The following is a 15,893-nucleotide window of genomic DNA, read 5'->3' as shown; positions in this document are numbered from 1 at the left end:
GGGCAGTGCCGCGCCCAGGCGCCAGTTGGCTTGCGACCCACTTAGCACCCTCTTAAGCCGCTAATGGGTGGTGCAACCTACTGAATTTCTCCCCCCTTGTTCCTTAGAGTGTAGCAAATATAATGGTCTGGAATTTGCGGCCAGCAGCAATGCGGAGGCGTTCGCTTCTGGCCCCGAAGTACGCTCCGTACAGGAATCTCGCAATCCCTGTGTCGAGAACTTCGGGTTTTCCGACCTTGAATTCAATTCAATGGAACTTAATGAGGATCCCCTTGTGCCAACTGCTGTGACGTCAACAGGCTGTCTAAGCAGCCAATCAAAAGGCAGAATTCTCACAGACAGCGCACAAGGAAGTGGGTAAGCCCTGAAAATGCTAACTTTTTGCGAGAGCACAAAAGAAAGACTGGGGCTCTCACATGGGGAAAAGGCAAACTGAAAATAAAGATGCACAAACTTAAAAAAAAAATTTTACTTTAAAAAAAAAGTTTCTAATCATTTTAATTTTTATTAAAACGGAAACATTTCACACTGCACAAAATTAAAATTAGTTTTCCAGGCCCTTAACATTTGTTTAGCAGTCAATACACTGTTAAAACCCCAGTTACACCTAATCCCTTTATGTCTAACTTTTAGTGGGGAATTTAACAGTATAATTACTGCGGAAGAGCTGAAGTTTTCCGCGGGGAAATGCCTCCGATCCGCAAGAAAATCCGCACCTGCTTCTGCCTCAGGATCCATGGAGATTTGCGCTCCTGGGCCTCTATGCGTAGACATGTGTAGAGGCCCACCTACCCCAGGGGCTCGGGCGATTCGCAAGCGTCCCTGGGATCACGTGGGCCAGCCCAACCCATGAAAGAAGGGGGATCCCCATATGTACGGAATCCCCATAAGCATGAATGGGGATCACATAAAAAGCACATTTACATACCAAATAAATTTTAAAAAATTACATATTTAAAATCAATTAAAATACAATTTAATTAAACATTTAAAACAAAAATTTGTTTTTTTGAAAAATAAATTTAAATGTTAAGGGGCTAAAAAGAACTAACTTATTTTACAGGTGTTTTAATGTTTAAATAATTGAATTTTTTTTTTTTAATATTCGTTTAAACTCTTACGCTGGTAAAAGCAGGCCTTATGCCTGCTTTTACCAGGCGTAAGAATTTCATGGGCATTTGCTGGGCAGTAGGGGTGGCTACGATCTGCCAAGAAGATTCTTGACAGATCGCAAGTTTCGGGTTTTTGCGCATGCACTTTGCGCGCAAAAACCCGGAACTTGCAGGGCCCTTACAGGCGTGTGCGCACCCATAGGCACCGGAAAATACAGGCCAATAATTTACGAGATTTCACTGATTACTGGCTCTGTGGGTGGGGGCGCACAGTAGCCAGTTTCGGAGCTGTCATTGACAGACCACAACTTTGGGATTTTCACATGCGCCAAATCCCGAACAGTAGCAATACTGTTGGACAGAGTATAAATCAACAAATAATGGGGGCCTGTAAAAAAGGTACGGTAATAATCATGTGTGATTTTAATGTCCATATTAATTGGACAACTCAAATTGGCCATGGTAGCCTTGAAGAGGAGTTCATAGAGTGTATCCGGGATGGTTTCTTAGAACAGTATGTAATGGAACCAACCAGGAAGCAGGCTATCTTGGATCTGGTACTGTGTAATGAGACTGAATTAATAAATGATCTCATAGTAAAGGATCCTCTAGGAAAGAGTGATCATATCATGGTTGAATTTCAAATTCAGTTGTAGGGTGAGAAAGTTGTATCTCAAAACAGTGTCCTGATCTTAAACAAAGGCAATTACAATGGCATGAGGGCAGAACTGGCTAAAGTGAACTGGAAAAATAAATTAAAAGGTAAGACAGTTGAACTGCAGTGGCAGACATTTAAGGAGATATTTCATAACTCACAACAAAAATATATTTCAGTGAGAAAGAAAGATTTTAAGAGAAGGGAGCACTATCTATGGCTAACTAAGGAAGTAAAGGATGGTATCAAATTGAAAACAAAGGCATACAATGTTGCCAAGATTGGTGGGAGGCCAGAGGATTGGGAAATTTTAAAAAACCAGCAAAGGATGACTACAAAAACAATAGAGAAGATGAATTATGAGAGTAAACTGGCAAGTAATATTAAAACAGAAAGTAAAAGCTTCTACAGGTATATAAAAAGGAAGAGATTAGCTGAAGTAAATGTTGGTCCCTTCGAGGATGAGAATGGGGAATTAATAATGGGGAACGGGAAAATGGCAGAGACTGAAAAACATTTTTAATCTATCTTCATGGTCGAAGACACTAACAGCACCCCAATAATGGCTAATCAAGGGGCCACAGGGAGGGAGAAACTAAAGACAATCACTATCACTAAGGAAAAAGTACTTGGTAAAATAATGGGACTAAAAGACAACAAGTCCCTTGGACCAGATGGCCCACATCCCAGGGTCTTTAAAAGAAGTGGCTGCAGAGATAGTGGATGCATTGGTTGCAATATACCAAAATTTCCTGGACTCTGGAGAGGTCCCAGCAGATTGGAAAATTGCAAATGTAACACACCTATTTAGGAAAGGAGGGAGACAGAAAGCAGGAAACTATAGACCAGTTAGCCTAACATCTGTCATTGGGAAAATGCTGGAGTCCTTCATTGAGGAAGCAGTAGCAGGGCATTTGGAAAATCATAATGCAGTCAAGCAGAGTCAGTATGGTTTTATGAAAGGGAAATCATGTTTAACAAATTTGCTGGAGTGCTTTGAGGATGTAACGAGTAGGGTGGACAAGGGTGAGCCAGTGTATGTGGTGTATTTGGATTTCCAGAAGGCATTCAGTAAGGTGCTACATAAAAGGTTACTGCATAAGATAAGAGCTCACGGAGTTGGGGTAATATATTAGCATGGATAGAGAATTGGCTAACTAACAGAAAGCAGAGAGTCGGGATAAATGGGTTATTTTCCGGTTGGCAAATGGTAACTAGTGGGGTACCACAGGGACTGGTGCTGGGGCCTCAACTATTGACTTGGATGAAGGGACCGAGTCAAGTTTGTGGATGATACAAAGATGGGTGGGAAAGCAAGTTGTGCAGAGGACTCAAAGAATCTGTAAAGGGATATAGACAGACTAAGTGAGTGGGCAAACATTTGGCAGATGGAATATAATTGTGGGGAAGTGCAAGGTCAGAAAAATAAAAAAGCAAATGATTATTTAAATGGAGAGAGATTACAAAATGCTACAGTTGAGAGGGACCTGGGGGTCCTTGTGCATGAAACACAAAAAGTTAACATGCAGGTACAGCAAATGGAATGTTGGCCTTTATTGCAAGTGGGTAGGAGTATAAAAGCAGGGAAGTCCTGCTACAACTGTACAGGGTATTGGTGAGACCACACCTTGAGTACTGCGTACAGTTTTGGTCTCCTTAATTAAGGAGGGATATACTTGCATTGGAGGCAGTTCAGAGACGATTCACTCGGTTGATTCCTGAGATGAGGGGGTTGACTTATGAAAAAAGCTTTAGCAGGTTGGGCCTATACTCATTGGAATTTAGAAGAATGAGAAGTGATCTTATTGAAACGTACAAGATACTGAGGGGGCTCAACAAGGTAGATGCAGAGAGGATGGAAATCTAGAACTCGGGAGCATTGTTTCAGAATAAAGGGTCGCCTTTTTAGAACTGAGATGAGGAGGAATTTCTTCTCTCAGAGGGTCGTAAATCTGTGGAATTATCTGCCACAGAGAGCCGTGGAGGCTGGGTCATTAAATACATTTAAGGTGGAGATGGACAGATTTTTGCAAGATAAGGGAGTGAAGGGTTATGAGGAGCGGGCAGGGAAGTGGCTTTGAGCCCAAGATCAGCCATGATCTTATTGAATGTTGGAGCAGGCTCGAGGGGACAAGTGGCCTATTCCTGCTCCTATTTCTTATGTTCTTATCCCGAAGTTACGGTCAGTTTCAAAGGCGGTATGATGGTGTACTTTGAGAGTTCACCGTCATAGCGACCACAAATTCAGGGCCAACAAGTTCGCTTTGGTCTTTTAAAATGCTTCTTGAAGAAGTAGGCCTATAAGAAATGCAATTCTTTATTAAACCGGTATAACTACCACAGCAATTAATAGGAAAAGCACAAATGGTTTCAGAATCCAACAGCAAAATCCAAGTTGCAAACTACAGAACACGGAACAATCTCTCACAACTTTTGTTTCTTTTCATTTGTGCTTAGTGGGATGCTAGACATTTAAGTAGAGCTGGCACAGCAGTAGGGGCATTGTAATAGACTGCGGCACCCCTAAGTTAGGGAAATACAAGTTGGCTCTTCATCGCCTCCCAGTGATCTCCTACTGGAAGTGCATGGGAATAGATGTCCAAGATTGGGCTGGGCTGGACTGTGCTGTGATGTCATTCACTGGCAAGGCTTACACATAAATATTGGCAACTTGAGCAAGGTCCTCGAGTTTGGCTGCTGCTTGTAGACCTGTACCCCAGTGAAGGAGTCCTGGGAGAGGAGGGGAATGGAGGGGAGGGGAGAAAATTGAAGGAGAAAATAAGAAAAAAATGAGACTTTAGAGTAAATGAGACAAAGTAATCCTATTGAAAGAAAAATATCCTACTCTAGGAGAGGAATTGGATCAAATGGGTCAACTAACTAAATGTTCAGTGTTGTAGGAACGGCTGATAATTAAAGATATTTAGTAGATGAGAATCGTATATGTATAACTTCAAGTGTAGCCATTGACCAAATGATATTATCCATAATTACTCCTGGGTAACTAAAAAGCTAAGACTTGTTCAGAATGCAGCTGCAAGGATGGTCAAAAGCAGTTTTGACTAAGCTTTTATAACAAGCAGTCACAGGCTGCTAGTAAAGGTCAAATCATTAAATAACATATTATAATGCTGAATAGAACTTAGAATCCGCTTAACAAAACTAATTGCCACAATATTTAAAGGATAATTAGTATAAGGACATCAAATGAAAGAGATCATGGAAGTTAATGAGATAGTCTGGATACCTCAAGGCAAGTAAAACGGCGCTAATATGGGCCCTTGTTATAAAGGCCTTGTACCAGGGAGGCTATGAAATGAACGAGATATGGTAAATTCCAATGGGGTGAAAAGCTATAAACAAGATAACATGACAGCAGAGCAGAGTTAGTGGAAATGTACTGGAAAAGGAGTGGACAGGTTACTAGCCTTAACCTGAGTCACAATGGTATTTTGACCAATAGAACCAATTAAAGAAGGTGATTTTGTTAAAGACCATATATGGACACTGGCCAAATGAACTGTTGATAAGGAATGGGTAAAAACCCTGATACTCAAAGAACAACTTTACACAGAGATTTGCTGTGAAGAAATGGAACAGACTTACGAGGACGTTGCCTGTGTCCGAAAGGCTCCAGAGACCAAGGGCTGTGAGCTATTCATTTTACTATCGCCTAATGTTAAGTATTGATTACGCTGTAAGCTTAATAAATCTGATCTATTGCTCAAACATACTGGCTGCTGCCTATTTGTGTCTTGTCCAAGAACTCTGAGAGGTCACTTGACTGACTCACAATGTTAACAAAATCACTAGGGTTTACTTTAGTCAATCAATACACTAAAATCTTGTAATCTTGTTAACACTTAAACCAGTTTATTTTAAAAAATTTACAATGTTATATTGAACTCCATTATATTATCACAAAATAATGCCCCTTCCCTATCACAGTGTAATTCATCTACTTTTGTGTATTATATATATATATATATATATATACACATTATTGCAATGGGGCTAACAGAGTATTGGCACCTTGCACCAAATATGGAATTATCAGGGTTAAGCCCATTATGCTGGCGACCCCTGGCCCACACTATGGTCCTACACCTAAAATGGCAGTAATATGATGGCAGAAAGTGGCCTAATCAGAACTACCAGTCTTGAAAAAAAGAGGTTATTCATGGCATATTGTAAAGTTTTTTTGAACTTATTTGCCAATCTGGAAGGTTAGGTATTTGATAATTCACTATCTTTAATCGATACTATCTCTTTTAGTTCTAGAATTCATGCCTGATTATTAGTAACTTACCATCTTAAACAGTAAAGGCTGGCCTTTCCTTTTCATGCCCCTAGAGGGTTGCAGCAGGACTTCCGCCTACCGCTCCAACTCTGGCATGATCCTGGCACAGTTTCCTGAGTTGAGGATCATTAGCTATTCATGAGGAGCTTCTGGTAGAACTCCCGTCAGTGGCTCCCATAAAAATTCTGGCAGTATTGTAGCAGGGCTGCCTCTACAGCACCTGGAGTGATGGGAGCTACATTAAAGACTCGAAGACTGCAGCAAAATCTCCCACTGCAGGCTTCAGCCGAGATAGAGACCTTCAGCAGGTAAGTACTTGGGACCGAAATAGAGGGATCGGAGGCCTCTACCAGGCCCTCTTCCTCCATCAGCAGACATCGAGGCCTTTACCGCCACTAGCTGAAGCCTAGCGCCACCTTCCACCAGGCAGTTCCAAGGAGAAGCGGTAACTGGGACAGGAATTTGGGCACTGCCACTTCTAGCATTTTCAAGTGGTGGGTGAGGAGGGGATGGCCAGTGACGACCCTGACGGGGACGGAGGGAGCGAAATCCAGGTCATTTGCTTCACCACCCCATTTTCCTTCCAGTTCTCCTATAATCCCATTGAAAGTCGAGAAGGATCACGGAGGAAAATCCAGCCCTAAATTAAGATAATGGGAAATGCACACATATCATAAACATACATGTACAGGAATGCCAAGGGCCATACAGACACATGCATTGTTTTTTTAATATTTGGCCAATTCTACAGGGTTTTACCAAGCAATTTTTATTCAATTAAAATACTTGCTAGCATCCACACTATCAAAATGGCCACTGCCTGGATCAAATTCATCAGCATGTCATGTTTTGCACTCTGGTGCACTCAGAATGGGACTACTTCCTATTTCAAGACCAGATATTAAATTGTGGAAAGTCTCATCAATGCCCTGAGTAGTCCTTGCAACACAGTGTACAGTAAGCTGGATTGTTGAGTATCTGATTGATGTACTAAATAAACAGGCAGTTTCAATGAAGTACAGAAACTAACAATGATTATATCCAGGCAGTCCTTGATACATTATGGGTGACTGGTTATTACTTTTTATTTTCTCTGCACAGCCTTGGTCCCGGCAGTCTAATTTGATTGACTGTTTTGTGTTGTGCTTTATCTACCTGACAATTTTTATTTTCTGCCTGGATCTTTGGCAAACTGAAAGTTTTATTAGTTAACAATTAAGTGACAATGGTAAAACTTGTGATAACTTTGTATCTGACACACAAATAGTACATCATCAGATTTTTTACGTGTGACTCTGGGCCACAAGTTTCAGTGGACTATTTTATCATGGAGGCCAATCACAGCCTGATTAGTTTTTTTTAACTCAATCACACAGGCTCAATTCCAACAGGGGTTATTGAATAATAATCAGGACCATGAAACCTAGCTGATTTATTTGCTTTTCCTCTTTCTTTTTCTAACTTTATGATGCTCAGGCCAATTGCAATGTCATGTGCTGCCCTGGTTGATACTATCAAACTCAGCACATGCAAGGGATAAGTAACTGGGACCTCCTGGTCTGTGTGGCTCAGTGCACATTGTCCATTTATTCACATCCCAAATGCTTATGTTCACATCAAAATGTACAGAATCCGGTTATATCTGCCTCAGGAGTCAAATCATTGAAACATACATAAATCCCAAGTCTTTGCTCAGACAAGTGTGATTTTGTCTTCCCTTTTAGTGTCTACACATAACTAAGATATATAATCTATCCATTTTAATATCCTACAGCCTTTATTGGCTTCCTTGCTAGGTGTAAATTACCCGTGTCTTATGTCCAATGTGGTCGGGAGTGTGTGAATAGCTCTGAAAATTGAGTTAAGCTTCTAATCCCTTCACATCTCATTTCCCTTCCACCTCTTTCTCATTTTACTTTACTGCTTTACACTACATTTGGGTCTCTACATTTATTTAGACTTTAGCTCTGGGTTTACCCTTTTGTTTTCGAAGCTCTCGGAAAATGTTGTAATCAAATTGGCTAGGTACGTTTTGTTTTGGTGTAGTGGTATACATGTATATTAAACATGAGTTATGTAGCAGTGATTTATAACTGGTTGTTATAGATGTGATTAATGGATCTACTTTGACATTTTTGTGGTCTGAGTCTTTTTCTCTGTACCTGTGTTGCTGTGTTTGTCTTTATTCTCGTTTCTATTCTTACTGGTGTTTTTAATCTCTCCCTTTATTATGTAATATTAACATCATAGTATTATTAAAGCATTTGAAAACATATCTATTTAAAGTTCTAAATAGTTTTCTTCCACTTTCCCCCTCTCCTATTTTCCCCATTCTTTCTTCTTTCCCTTTCTTTCTGATCTCTGTTTTTACTATTTTAAATTTACTTTTGCGTGAATTCTAAATAATTTGTAACTTTTATGTAAATTTAGTTTTCTTTAAATAATATTTAACAAGTTTAATAACTTATTCTATTCCTCTGGGGCCCTACCCATCCATTTTGGATGTGAAATTCAGATTGGCAAAAATTGGTCTTTTGGCAAACTGGAAGTTACCTCTGAATGTCCGTTTTCAGTCAATTGAGGTTGAGGGCATTAAAATTGATGCATTGTATCTCTGAAGCAAACATTAATAGTAAGTACTGTAATTGTAGGGTGCACTGTTCTGAAGGTAAACTCAGAAAAAACATTCAATACATAAACATGCAAGGTTTCCAATGCAGGTGTAATTGAAAAGTGATTTTTTTTTGGTATATATTCATTGCAATGAAGTACCGAGAAATTGAAATTTTATTAACTTAGCAATCAGTAGCAGCATCCTACAATCTTAACTATAGTAGGGATCTGATGCAGTAACGCTGTGGTTACATTGCTTTGATAATGTCCTCGGCTGTACACAAACATACAGAAAAAAACTGGCTTTCTCATTTCCCAAATTATCTGTTTCTATGCTCTTGCAAAAAAATTGATGAGTTGCCAATTATACTGAATTGAGGGTAGCTTTGTGAAGTTGGCAAGCATTGATTGAAAACAGTTAAATTACTGAAGTCCTTCAATAAATCTGTCAAGTAGGCCTTTACCCAGTTGTGAAATAGAAACTATTATGTCCGTGTATAATTGAGACACGGACTGCAGGAGTTGATTATAACAAGTCTTTACTGAATGGAGACAACCTGGAAACTGAAACTACAGAAGCCTGCTAGGGCCTTTTATACAGGGGTGGTCACTGCCGGTACTGCAGTCTGAGACCAGTTATTCCCTTAAAGGTACATACACAACAATTCCTCCCCTTTTAGATAAACAGTACATAACATTCATTTAACAACTAAATAATAACTAATTACAATTACAATTACGGTTGCTAGATACATTGGTTGAAGTTAAGCAATTATAAGTTCAGTCTTTGAGGAGGCTTCCTGATTCTGTCTGGATAACGCCTCTTTGGGATATCAGGTTCTTCTGGCAAAGTTGAGTCGGGATCAATGTCGTTGTTTGGTTCGTCTGCTTCCAATATCACCGATTCTGCGGTAGATGCAATTGGTACTTCGGTTTCATTGCCAGGTGTATCAGATCGTGGTGTGGAGTTGACGTTTTGCAGTGACTCTAAAATCTGGTCAGCATGGCATCTTACAATGCTCTCTCCAACGTCCACGGTATATATTAGAGGTCCTTGCCGTGTACAGATCGTTCCTGGCTGCCATTTCTCTGTGCGGTAGTCCCGGGCCAAAACTGGTTGACCTATCTTAAAACTCCTGGTCGGCCTTTCATTCATATTCTGAAACTGCCAGTTCTTCTTCCACCGTCGGCAACGGTAGGCGCGACAATCCATCAGCATTCCCATGCTGTTTAGTTCCTTTGTACTCGATGTCATATTGGTGTGCCCCTAGGAACAGGGACCACCTCTGTAGCCGTTGTGCCGTCATTATCGGTACGCCCTTCTGAGGGTTGAAAATGGAGACGAGAGGTTGATGATCAGTTAGTAGAGTAAATTTCTGACCGTGCAGGTAGTGATTGAACTTCTTCACCCCCCACACCAGGCTGAGGGCCTCTCTGTCAATCTGGGCGTAGTTACGCTCGGCTGAAGTTAACGAGCGTGACGCAAAAGCTATCGGCCTCTCTGAACCATCAAGTAATTTATGTGTCAGTACCGCCCCAATGCTGTAGGGAGACGTATCACACGCCAGTCTTATCGGTAGTGATGGGTTGTAGTGAGCCAATACTTCTCTTGAAGTGATTAGGTCCTTACTCTTCTGAAAGGCCCGCTTACATTCATCGCTCCATTTCCATGCTACTCCCGTTCGTAGTAGGGCGTTCAGTGGATGCAGAATTGTGGACAAATTCGGCAAAAACTTATGGTAGTAATTCACCAATCCAAGGAATGACCTCAGTTGCGACACATTTTCAGGCACTGGAGCCTTAACTACCACTTCAATTTTGTCAGGGGACTTATGCAACCCCTCTTCATCAATCACGTGGCCACAATACGATATCTGTTTCTTAAAAAACTCGCACTTGGGGCGATTGGCTCGTAGCCCATGTTCACGTAGTCTAGTGAGCACCTGCTCTAGGTTGGCAAGGTGTTCACTGTCATCTTCACCTGTCACTAGGATGTCGTCCAAGTAACACTGAGTCCCCGTAATCCCTTGCAGGACTTGTTCCAAGCTCTTTGCCATATCGCCGGAGCTGATGCTACTCCGAATACCAGTCGATTATACTGGTAAAGACCTTTGTGAGTGTTTATCGTGAGATACTTCCTAGAGGATTCTTCAACCTCCATCTGCAAATATGCTTGTGCTAGGTCAATTTTTGTAAAACGCTTCCCTCCAGATAGTGAGGCGAAGATATCTTCTATCCTTGGAAGAGGATATTGTACTGTGTGAAGGAGTGGGTTCACCGTCACCTTGAAGTCCCCACAAATGCGAACCTTCCTTGGCTCCTCAGACTTATTGTTTAACGTTTTCTTCATGACAGGAACGATGGGTGTCGCCCACTCGCTCCAGTCTACCTTAGATAACACACCTGCATTCTCCAGATTCTCCAGCTCTGACTCGACGGCTGGGCGAATTGCATATGGTACCGGTCTTGCTTTGAAAAACTTGGGAATTGCATTCTCCTCTATTTTTATCGAGGCGGTTACGCCTTTAAGAGTGCCCAGTTCTTGTTGAAATACCTCTTTGGCGTCAGCTAAGATTGTTGACAATCGTCCAGGAGTGACGTCGTCATCCTTTTACCAGCCACCGTCAGTTCCTGAATGGAGTGCCAGTCTAAACTTATCTTTCTGGTCCATTCACGTCCCAATAACGGTGGTCCACCATCTTGCAGAATGTAGAGATACAATTTCCGTATTTTCTTGCCGTTGTATTCGACAGGCACCCTTATTTTTCCTCTGGGGTATACTTTTTGCCCCGTATACATCTTCAAGACAATGGATGTCTCTCTCAAGAGTATGTGTGAGAATAGCCGCTCGTAGTCTCGTCGATTCATGACGGTTAGTGCTGATCCTGTATCCAATTCCATTTTGACTTGGGACCCTGCTATCATGAGGGTGACCCAAATGGTTCGGTGATCCTCTTTTGCGATTACGTTGTGAAGTTTGAGACAGCTTAGTCTCTTGTTCCCGGATTCACGATCGCTCATCTGGTCTTCGGAACTACTGTCCGTCATCTTTTGTACTTTCCTGTACGGTTCCTTAGTAGCCTTTTTGTTGTCATTGGTCTTCTTCCCAGACCTGCAAACTCGTGCAATGTCTCCCATCTTTCCGCATTGCCTGCTTATTTTGTCCTTGGACCAGCAGTCCTTCTGGTCATGGTTTGTTCTGCCGCAGCGATAACATTTTGCAAATCCCCGTGTCATTTCGTGGGTGCCGTATTCCTGTGGCTTTTGTTGTATTTCCGCAGCTCCCCTTGCTGCTGCTTTGTGCGATACTGCCATGCTGAAAGCTTTATCTAGCGTCAGCTCTTTCTCTGAGAGTAACCTCTTCTGGGTTCCTTCACTCAGGAGTCCACAGACAAATTTGTCCCGTAAGGTATCTGCCAGTCCTGCTCCGAACTGGCAGTGCTTTGATAGCTTGCGTAGTTCCGTAAGGTAATCAGTATTGCTCTCATTTTTATGCTGATTTCTCCTGTGGAATTTAAATCTTTCTGCTATCAGCAGTGGCGTAGGATTTAGGTGTTCCTGTAGGATAGCAACAATTTCGTTAAAACTCTTCGCCTTCGGTTTGGCTGGAGTAATCAGGTCCCGCAATAGGCCATACGTTCTTGCGCCCATTAAATTTACCAATACCGATGCCATTTTCTCATCGGCTATTTCGTTTGCCTCGCAATATACCTCGACTCTTTCCACATACGTGGTCCAGTCTTCTATTGCATTATCGAAGGCAGTGATATCGCCAGTCTTTGGCATCTTGAAAATCTAAGATGGCGCCTCCCGCGCTTTGCCTTCGTCCCCGATGGATCAAAATGGCGCCTCCCGCACTTTTCCTTCTTCCCCGCCGAGTTAAGATGGCACCTCCCGCGCTTTCCCGCTGCTGCCGCTGCTGCCAACGCTGTTGCTGGCGATTATATTTATTTTACTATCCTGTAATGGTGACGCCCTATGGTCTTCGCGCCTCCCCGATCGCTGCTGCCAACGCCGCTCTCCGCGGTATTTTTATTTTTCTATCGCGCTTCAATATTTGCTCCGTTAATTGAAGAACCGTTCCCGTCGTGGAGCGGACCCTCTGGGACACTTCCCTCCCTCTTCTTAGGTCCGAACGCTGCCTGGCTTCGAAGCACCGGCCACGCCCTGTGTGCTCCACCCTCTCTCTCTCTTTGCTTCCCGACTCGCTGCCTGGCCCCGTTGCAGAGCCACCCGATCGAGCTCTAGCTCGCCGCAGCCCAGGAAGGATCAGTGCACTACCTGCCACCAGCCCGATTAGCTGGGAAACCACAGACTGGAGAACAAAGCCTGGCTCTCGACAGTCTCTCCTGCACTTTTCAATTCGATGATTTGGAGGGCGGTTGCCCACGGTCGACGCCCGTTTCTCGAGTTTCTTTGGATTATTATTATTTATTTTTTTTTCTTTCTTCTGGCTTCGACCTTCAACAACGTCGTCTGAGGTGCTGCCGAGTTGCAGGTAAGTTAGTTTTTTACTCGTCGCCAGTATTATGTCCGTGTATAATTGAGACACGGACTGCAGGAGTTGATTATAACAAGTCTTTACTGAATGGAGACAACCTGGAAACTGAAACTACAGAAGCCTGCTAGGGCCTTTTATACAGGGGTGGTTACTGCCGGTACTGCAGTCTGAGACCAGTTATTCCCTTAAAGGTACATACACAACAGAAACATAGAAATATGAGATCAGGAGTAGGCCATTCAACCCCTCGAGCCTGTTCTGCCAGTCAATTAGATCATGACAGAAATGTACCTCAGCTCCATTTACCCACCTTTGACCCATATCCCTTGACCCATAACCTAATAAAAACTTGCCAGTTTCAACCTGGAAAATTTAAATTGGCCCAGCATCCACAACCTTTTGGAGAAGACAATTCCACATTTCCACTACCCTTTGTGTGAAAAAGGGGCATCCTGATTTCACTTTTGAATAAGCTAACTCTGATTTTAAGATTGTGCCCCCTTGTTCTGGATTCCCCCACTAGAGGAAATACCGAACGGGTAAACAGTTTAATTTGCTAACAGAATCTTCCTTTTTTGCATGTGAACAGCCAGCAACTGCAAATAAGCACACTGTCCTTTCACTTCTTAATCCAGGTCAATAGGATTAAAGGGCCCCACCTGATAGGGGTTTGAGCAGTAAAGAATGTGGGCCCTCAGCATGGAATTGCTCCTAATTTGGCATTAAATTGTCCATCTCCCTCCAAAGGTGGTTGGGGTAGGAGATGGAATATTTCACACTAATGTAATAAAGGATGCCTTTCTGCAGTTGTGTCAGCCATGTCTCAGTTGGTAGCACTCTCTCTGAGTCAGAAGGTTGTGGGTTCAAGTCCCACTCCAGGGACTTGAGTACAAAAAATCTAGGCTGACACACCAGTGCAGTGCTGAGGGAGCGCTGCACTGTCAGAGGTGCCGTCTTTCGGATGAGACGTTAAACCGAGGTCCCGTCTGCTCTTTCAGGTGGATGTAAAAGATCCCATGGCACTATTTCGAAGAAGAGCAGGGGAGTTTTCCCATGTGTCCTGGCCAATATTTATCCCTTAATCAACATAACAAAAACAGATTATCTGGTCATTACCATATTGCTGTTTGTGGGAGCTTGCTGTGCACAAATTGGCTGCCGCATTTCCTACATTACAACAGTGATTCCACTTCAAAAGTACTTCATTGGATGTAAAGCGCTTTGAGACGTCTGGTGGTCGTGAAAAGGCGCTATATAAATGCAAGTCTTTCTTCTTTCAGTTAAGAGATCTTGTTGAGGCAGAGTAGAGTGAGTTTTACTCTGCATCTCTTCATGCTCTGCTTGACCTGGGATGCTTAAAACTGATACGGGGATGGGGGGGTGGTGGTGTGCAGGGGGATTATCCTTCGCAATCAGGTGGGATTGCAGCAGAGAATGTCAGAAAATTTGTGTGGTGATCCCTACTGCAATCCCACCCCCCAAATCTGGGATTTCCTTTCCCCTACCAGGACTGCTGGTGGCTGCTGCTTCTCTGTCTGTCGAATAAAAATAGTGCCTTGATCCCCAGCGGTTTTCCTTCCGGTCCTCCCTACTTACTGCTGCAGCCTTCTCTTCCTCCAGTTGGCCCCACTGCAACACCACCAGAGTTTGCTCAATTGCATTGGTAGGTTCCCTCTTGAAGAATAAAATCCCACCAGGAGACCTGACCGAGGAAAATGGGTTGGGGATGGGATGAATACAGAGGTGTGGGTGGAAATTTCCGTACCACCAGAGCTCCACCCCAAGAGGAGAAAAATGTTCCACTACATCGCATTGGCCCAGAAATTCGGGTCAGAAGCTTCCCGTGGGGGCAAGCCCCCGACCTGCACTTACCTAGTGCGCCGGCTGTTGTGTTGTGGGCCCGCGTGGGACCCTGGGCCTCCTCCAGCTGCCGGTGCGCAGTGCTTGCGTATCCCAGGGGCGCAGTTAGTTCGAAGCGTTCCCTGGGATCACGTGGGCCATGGAGAGCCAATCGTAGCAGGGAATTTCCATTCATAAATTTGACAGGAAGACCTGTCAAATCTATGAATAGAGATCGGCCCCAAAACCTAACTAAAACTTCAAATAATTTTTTTTTTTAAATCATATTTTTAAAATAAATATAAATTACATAAAATAACTATTTTAAACAATAATTTAAATTTTGAAAAATGTAATTACAGTTTTTAATGGGGCTAAAAATAAACTTACCTTTCTTTAAAGTATTTAAAAATAATAAACCTGTTGAAAAAATATTTTAATTTTACTTAATTCACCACTTACCTTGTTAAAAGCAGGCCTTGCGCCTGCTTTTTAAATGCACAGCTGCTGGAGACTTACCCTCCCGGAGAAACCTGTGTTAAAAAAAAAAATGGAAGTTCAAGGTCTATGCGCTGCCTCTCCGGTGCACGCGTTTGACCTGTGAACCCCTTCCTTCAAGGGAACAGAAGTTCCGGTTTCCAGCACATGCACGAAACCGGCACTTTCATTGGCTCTACGTGTGAGTACACAGCGCGTACTCACCCGTGGGAACCCGAACTTCTGGCCCATTAAGATTTATCTCCTTTAATAAGCAAACAAAAAAAGCATACTAGCTGATTACCTCTGGTGTTACACAAGAGCCAGTGTAGTTTTCAGATGAAGTGAGGTCAGAGGGTGGGGAATAATTGGGCCAGGGTGTGCAGATGTAATTCA

General features: G+C 42.8%; 1 protein-coding gene across 2 annotated transcripts in view; it reads left to right on the top strand.

The window, feature by feature from the left end:
• LOC147105205 (copine-8-like) overlaps positions 1-15,893 on the top strand; it is a 776,136-nt gene that overhangs the window by 340,401 nt on the left and 419,842 nt on the right. The gene's annotated exons all lie outside the window — the stretch shown is intronic.

Source organism: Somniosus microcephalus, chromosome 18 (assembly GCF_052327205.1).
Source record: "Somniosus microcephalus isolate GS21.2 chromosome 18, FLI_Smic_1.0, whole genome shotgun sequence".
In the NCBI taxonomy this organism is placed as follows: domain Eukaryota; kingdom Metazoa; phylum Chordata; class Chondrichthyes; order Squaliformes; family Somniosidae; genus Somniosus; species Somniosus microcephalus.
Note: the sequence above shows the minus strand (reverse complement) of the source record. Positions and strands in the feature narration are given on the sequence as shown.